Genomic DNA, 8,069 nt, shown 5'->3' with positions numbered 1-8,069 from the left:
TTGCCCCGCGCCGCCCCGCCCCACTCTCCGGAGCCGCCCCGCCGCGCCGGAATCTCGCCGGAGGTATAGCGTCGTTCATTTTTTTTATAAAAACCGGTTCGGTTTTTTGTTAGAAAACCCTTGTTTTTTTGGATAGATCGGTTCACCGTTTTTTTTCCGGTTTAGTTACTTTGTGGACGTTCGTCCGTACGTTCATCATAACGAACGTGTTCACTCGTTAGCAGCAGACGACGAACGCTCGTTCATTAGCCTGTTCGCCAGGTTTTTTTTTGGATTTTCCGCGATTATTTCCGATCGCGATTTCTGATCCGATTTTTGTTTTAGTTTATCTTTTCGCTCATTTGTCAGAATCAGGCGATTCAAGTGCCTAGATCTTCGTACCGAAACCCTCTTTCCGTTTAACCAACTTGAACAAGCTTTTGCTACTGTATAATTTGACCTTAGTCCAGATTAGTAAATGGATCTTGTTTCTTTCACAGTTTGAGTTTCGTTGCTCCGTTTGATTTGATTCTTTTCGCAAACCGGAGTTCTTAAGTTGAACTTTCTGGTTAGATCTTCTTATTTAAGATTTACCCATGTTTCTTTGCTTGATTGATTATGTATGCTATTGTTTGTTTGCGATAGAACACCCGGAGTGCGAAGCGTGCTACTACGAGTCCCTAGGTTTTGCGGATCATCAGCAAGGCAAGTAACACTTTGATCATTTATCACCCAGTTTTTATGCATTAGTCCAAATCCTCAAACATTGCATGGTTAGGATATGTTTAACATGTGGGTTGGGAAGTAGTTGATGAGGTAGAACCTATTGCCATGTTATTATCAAACCCTTGGGAGTTACTTCTATGTATTGCTTATATTGCTATGCTATGCTCGTAGACGTGGTTTGGGTGTGACAGATGTGAGATTGTTAATTAATGGTTCAACTTAAGGTGGCAACTTGAATACACATCTGGGTGGATTGTTTGTTGGGCACCTAGAGAATCCAGTGTTGTCCTAGGATATCCCGAAGTACCCATGTGATAATCCTATGGTCCGCCACCCAGGCTCGAAGGGAACTGAGATATTTTCATGCTAGAAACTTCTGTGTGCAGCCACAAGCTATTATGGGCTCTAGCATAGTTGAGTAAGTTGCATGAAGCTCCCGAAGAGGTGGATCAGTAGGTAGAGGGATGTAGGTTGGTATGGTCTGCCCGAAGTAAGGGGTTAATGCTTCTGAAAGACTGTGTCTCGGTCATCCGTTTCTTAAACAGCCTGTAGTGCGAGAAATCCAATGGAGGAGATCGAGTCTTGTGGGGAAAAGTGCGCAAACCTCTGCAGAGTGTATAAACTAATCATGGTTAGCCGTGTCCTCGGTTATGGACATCTTGAGTATCTAGTACTTGGAGTATCATATGTATCTCATCACTCTAAAATAATATTGTTGGGTTGTTAATTACTTTAATTGGGATTGAGTTGGAGGAACCTTCTCAATGATGTTTCAACTACCATGATATTTAAATAAAATCTATTCCTTTGTTGTAGGGAAAAATTGGCTTTTCGCAAAAACTATAACCATAGAGCTTTCCACCAGCCAAATATGCATATAGTAATAGCATTATTCTGCTCTTCCTCTACTGTGTTACTTTGCCAGCATATTCCATGTGCTGTCCCGTTTTCGGGCTGCAACGTATTATGTTGCAGACTTTTCAGACGAGGAGTAAGGTTCGTTAGGTCGTTGCCGTGCAGCTCAGCTATGCCGTTGGACTTGATGGACTCACTTTATCTTCCAAGCCTTCCGTTGTTATCATATTAGATGGCCTTAAGCCATATTTATTGTAATAAGTTCTCTTTTGAGACATTTGATGTAATAAGTGTGTGATTGCTACTCTATTATAAATCCTCGAGTACTGTGTGTGTTAGCATTACCGATCCAGGGATGACACTAAAGCACAGAGACTTGACCGCTTGAGGTCGGGTCGCTACAAGATGGTATCAGAGCAGACGCTGAGTGTGGGACAGGACCACTAAGCTAAAGCCCTAGATCACTATTCTCTTCTCATTTCTGACTCCTCTCCATTTTCTACTCTTTAGGATGGGCGGACACAAGGAACAAGTTTGCACAACTGGATGAAGAAGCACCTTTTGGACGACACTTGATGGAAGTCACTAGGTACCTGAATATTGGAATACCAAGCTTCACTGGGACTTACAACGCCACTTCACCAGAAGAGGAGCGATGGATGATTTAAGTTCAAGTTCCGAGAAGGACCTTCACGCCAGTCACTAAGCCCATAGAGTTTTCCTTTGATGCACCAACCTGGAGTTTAGGAAAGAGTATGGCAGCTCATATCACCATGGGACGCATTGGAGAAGTCTATCATAAGGAGCTTAAGGATACTATCTATCAGATTTGTGGGCACCGGCACGAGCAATGGGAGATGATCAACACCAGGAAGGATAGATCAATTGCAGCTTTCATCCAGGAGTTAAACTAACACATTCATCGCCAGGAGAACAAGATGTGTGTAGGAATGATAGACCTAAAGAAGGCAATGACTAGGATCACAGAACTGGAGGAAGAACTTAAGGCTACCCGTGAAGATTATGAGGAGGAAATCGTCATACTAGTGGAGAAGAATGACGATCCGGAAAGGAAGCTAGCAGTATTCCTGGGAGACCCCGCACCAGGAGGAGAAGACGAAGAACCCAAGGAGATTCTCCCAGAGGACTACATTATCATTGATGACACCGACTCGTACCCCGACAATAGCGATGATGACTATGAAGACGAAGCTGGAGCAGACATCATGGAGTCTTCAACCGAAGAATATTTTTTGTAGACCACCACATCAGTAGTAGTATTCCACCATGTGAATAGTATAGTCTAAGCACTTTTGTAACAATAGTTAGACCAATTATATGCCCTTGCTTGATTGATTGAGTGAAATGATTGTGTTTGTCTCATGTGGATATGGGTAGTGTTTTCTCATTAGACCACATTCTATTCTAATCTCTCCCCTCTAAACCCATCAGATGCCTCCGAGACGTGACCCCGGATTTACTTTCCCACCGGAGCTCACTCAGTTGATCCAGCAATAGAATACCCTGATGCAGTTGTTAGTTCAGAACCAAGGGAACAACAACAACAACAACAACAATAATCCACCACCACCCCCACCAGTTGATAACTTAGAACGCTTTCTGAGGTTGCAGCCGCCGATGTTTTCCTGTAGCACCGAGCCCATAGTAGCAGATGATTGGCTCCGCAGGATTGGAAGGGAGTTAACCACTGCAGGGTGTACAGATGTTGAGAAGGTGCATTTTGCTGCACATCAGTTGGATGGACCAGCAGCCTCATGGTGGGAGAATTACACTGTCACCTACCGTATAACCACTGTTACATGGGATCAGTTTCAGCAAGCTTTCCGTATAGCCCATGTCTCAACTAGAGCTATGAGTATGAAGAAGCGTGAGTTTCGCAACTTATGCTAGGGGAACCATACTATGGCTCAGTACGCGGATGAGTTTAGCAAGTTATCTCGTTATGCCCCTGATGATGTGGCCACAGATACCGCAAAGCAGGAGAAGAAGGGCTGAATGATGAGATGAGCATGCAGTTGATGGTGGCAACATTCAACAACTACCACGAGTTGGTAGACAAGGCTCTTATGATTGAAGGGAAGCAGTAGCAGATTGAGAGCCGTAAGAGGAAGTATGGACAAGGAAGGTATAATTTAGGAGCTCAGCAGAAGCCTCGTCTAACCCCGAACTCGGGAGGACTTGTTCATAACCATGGAGGCCACATCCATAATGGAGGAAGTAACCATAATCATACTGGCCCAAGGAATGGGAATGGGAATGGAGCAAGCAACAATCAGAACCGCTCCAATCCAGCCACACCCGCGAAGAGAGACCTAAGCCACGTTACTTGTTTCAAGTGCGGGAAGACTGGACACTATGCCACAGAGTGCCCTGAAGCGAAGAATGGAAACGGCAATGGGAGTGCTGGAAAGAAGCCCAATCCATTCAACAAAGGACAAGTGAACCACGTCAACGTGGAGGAGGTTGAAGAGCAGCCAGATGCGGTTATTGGTAAGTTTTTGGTTAAGTCTTTTACCGCCGTTGTTCTTTTTGATACTGGTGCATCGCATTCATACATATCAAGGGAATTCGTGGATAAGTTTAAACTACCAACCCAAACCCTTATGACCCATTTGTTAGTGAGTTCACCTGGAGCAGAGTATATGGCTAGTCGATGGTGCGACCAGATACCCCTAACCATTGGTAGCCATGTTTTTCCGTCCGACCTAATAATCTTGGAGTCACAAGGATTGGATGTGATACTAGGCATGGACTGGATGTCAAAGTATGGAGGAAGCATTGACTGTGTTAGTAAGTCAATTTGTCTCACCACCCCTGAGGGAAAAAGGATCAAGTATGTATCTAGCCATGCGCCAAGAAGTAGCCAAGTAAATACCCTCACAGGAGTTGTTCAGGAGGAAGTGCTTGTAGTCAAGGATTACCCGGATGTTTTTCCAGAGGAGTTACCAGGCATGCCACCGGATCGAGACATCGAGTTTTTGATAGAGTTATTGCCAGGCACCAGGCCTATATCGAAGTGACCACATAGGATGCCCGCAAATGATCTGGAGGAGATTAAGAAACAGATCAAGGAGTTATTGGAGAAAGGTGACATTCGACGGAGCTCATCACCATGGGGAGCACCAGTGCTTTTGGTCGAGAAGAAGGATAAGTCTTTAAGAATGGTTGTTGATTATCGTGCCTTAAATGAGGTGATGATCAAGAACAAATGCCCACTGCCAATGATCAATGATTTGTTCGACCAGCTGCAAGGAGCTAAGGTGTTTTCAAAGATCAATCTACGATCTGGATATCACCAACTAAAGATATGAGAGAAGGACATACCAAAGATGGCATTCACCACACGGTACGGGTTGTATGAATATACAGTCGTGTCATTTGGACTGACTAACGCCCCTGCCTACTTCATGAGCATGATGAACAAAGTGTTCATGGAATATTTGGATATGTTTGTTGTGGTGTTCATTGATGATATAATGGTATACTCGAAGAACGAGGAGGAGCACTAACAGCATTTGCGCTTAGTTCTCGAGAAACTCAGGGAACATCAGTTATATGGCAAGTTCAGCAAATGTGAGTTTTGGCTGAAGGAAGTTGGATTCCTTGGACATGTTATATCAGGAGAAGGTGTAGCAGTAGATCCTACCAAGGTTCAGTCAGTCACTGAATGGTTGGCACCCACTTCAGTTCGCAGGATACTATCGGAGATTCATTGAGAATTTTTCCAAAATTGCGAAGCCAATGACGAAGTTATTGAAGAAGGATACCAAATTTAAATGGATAGAAGAATGTGAAGTGAGTTTTCAGGAGTTAAAGAAACGTTTTACTACATCCCCAGTGCTGATTCTGCCGGATATACGCAAGGAGTTTCAAGTGTATTGCGATGCCTCTCGCCTAGGACTTGGAAGTGTGCTTATGCAGGATGGAAGAGTTGTTTCGTATGCCTCGCGACAACTGAAACCGCACGAGTTGAATTATGCCACGCATGATTTGGAGTTAGCAGCCGTAGTGCATGCATTGAAGACCTGGAGACATTACCTTATTGGAAATCGTTGTGATGTGTACACGGATCATAAGAGTTTGAAGTATATTTTCACACAGAAGGAGCTGAACCTTAGGCAGAGGAGATGGTTGGAGCTTATAAAGGATTATGACATGAAGCTTCACTATCATCCAGGCAAGGCCAACGTCGTAGCATATGCCTTGGGCCGGAAGAGTTATGCTAATACCCTAGTGAGCACGGGATTGCCGAAGGAGTTAGCAGAGGATCTCAGGGAACTTCGATTGGAGATGTTCCTAGAGGTTTTGTTGCAACAATGGAGGTTCAGTCTACATTGTTTGGAAAGATTCGAGAAGCTCAGAAGGATGACAAAGAGATTGTCGAGATAAAAGAGAGAATGAACGAAGGAAAGCCAAAGGTCTTCGTGAGCATGAACATGACACCTTATGGTTCGAGGACCGTGTTTATGTGCCCAATAACACAAAGATCAAGAGGTTAATACTTCAGGAGGCTCATGACTCACCATACTCGATACACCCCGGAAACACCAAGATGTATTTGGATTTGAAGGAACGTTTTTGGTGGAGGGGTATGAAGAAGGATATTGCCGAGTATGTAGCCGTATGTGATGTATGTCGGAGAGTGAAGGCTGAGCATCAAAAGCCAACAGGATTGTTACAGCCTATGCCGATACCCGAATGGAAGTGGGATAAACTTGGCATGGATTTTATCACCGGATTACCCATGACCAAATCAGGATATGATTCTATATGGGTAGTAGTTGATCGCTTGACCAAAGTAGCTCACTTTATCCCAGTGAAAACCACCTATACAAGTGCAAAGTTGGTCAAGATATATATGACCAGGATCGTATGTCTACATGGAGTTCCGAGGAGCATCGTATCAGATAGAGGGACACAATTTACTTCAAAGTTTTGGCGTCAGCTGCACCAAACTTTGGGGACAAGGTTGGAGTTCAGTACATCATTTCACCCGCAGACCGATGGACAGACCGAGAGAGTCAATCAGATTATGGAGGATATGTTGAGAGCTTGTGCGCTACATTATGGATCTAGTTGGGATGACAACTTGCCCTACGCGGAGTTCTCATACAACAATAACTATCAAGCCAGTTTGAAGATGGCACCGTTCGAAGCCCTGTATGGACGAAGGTGCAGAATACTGTTGATGTGGGATGAAGTCGGAGACCGACAGTTGTTTGGACCAGATTTGATCAAAGAGTCTGAAGAGAAAGTTAAGTTGATCCGAGATAGACTGAAGATAGCTCAGTCCAGGCAGAAGAGTTATGCAGATTTGAAACGCAAGGAAATAACCTATGAAATTGGAGATAGAGCATATCTGCGAGTGTCACCCCTGCGAGGAGTGAAACATTTCGGAGTTAAGGGAAAGTTAGCACCGAGATTTGTAGGACCGTATCGAATTTTGGAACGTATGGGAGAAGTTGCCTACAAGTTGGAGTTACCTGAAGGACTGTTAGGAGTTCATGATGTATTTCATGTTTCACAGCTGAATAAGTGTCATGCTGAGATGGCCGATATACCGTTAAGAGATACAATACCCTTGGAGGCGATTCAGTTGGACAGTGATTTGACCTATGAGGAGAAACCAGTCAGGATTCTCGAATTTGCCAGCCGAGTCACCCGCAGCAAGGTTATCAAGTTTTGCAAAGTTCATTGGAGCCACCATACCGAGGATGAAGCCACCTTGGCACGAGAGGATGATCTTTGCAAAGACAGCCCACACCTATTCTCTAGCCAATCTGAATCTCAAGGGCGAGATTCATCTTAAGGGTGGCAGGTTTGTAACATCCCAAATTTTCAATTTGGAATGTTATACATAGATCATTCATGCATATCATATTTTATTGCATTTCGTTCCGCCATCCTCAAAATCCTAAGCAACTCAAGGACCCTCGGAGTTGGGGATTTCACTGTTTTGATATTTGAGTTTTATCAAATATTGAAACGAGGATTTTTGGTTTTAATTATTTTTCTCTTCAAAAATATTTCATATTAAAATATATGAGAGGAGATAATATGACTTCTCCAAAATAAATGAAATATTGGAGGAAAAAGATTAAAATCAAATATTTGTTTTATTCGGAGTTTATTGCTATTTTATTTGAATTAGAAAAATTGCACGTTTTTCAAAGTTGCATTTTAGGGCCAAGAAAATGTCCATCTTGTTCTAAATATTTTATCTAGACGGTAAAAATTTGTTTTGGAATTTTTAGATTTTTATTTTATTTTCTAGGATCTATTTAGTTTCGGCGAAATTATTTAAAAAAACTCGCAATGCCCGACTGGGCCGAAGCTCAGCCGAGCCGTCCTAAGCCGCCCGCGCCTCGTCTCCGACCAGGAGACCGCGAGCGCCACCGCTGCCGCTAGCGGAGTCCGGCCGGGACTCCTCCCGCGCCGCTTTCCCCTTCCTCAAGCCGCTGCACCCCCTCCCCTTATAAGCCGCCGCA

Source organism: Triticum dicoccoides, chromosome 3A, assembly GCF_002162155.2.
Source record: "Triticum dicoccoides isolate Atlit2015 ecotype Zavitan chromosome 3A, WEW_v2.0, whole genome shotgun sequence".
NCBI lineage: Eukaryota > Viridiplantae > Streptophyta > Magnoliopsida > Poales > Poaceae > Triticum > Triticum dicoccoides.
This window is presented reverse-complemented; position numbering follows the sequence as displayed.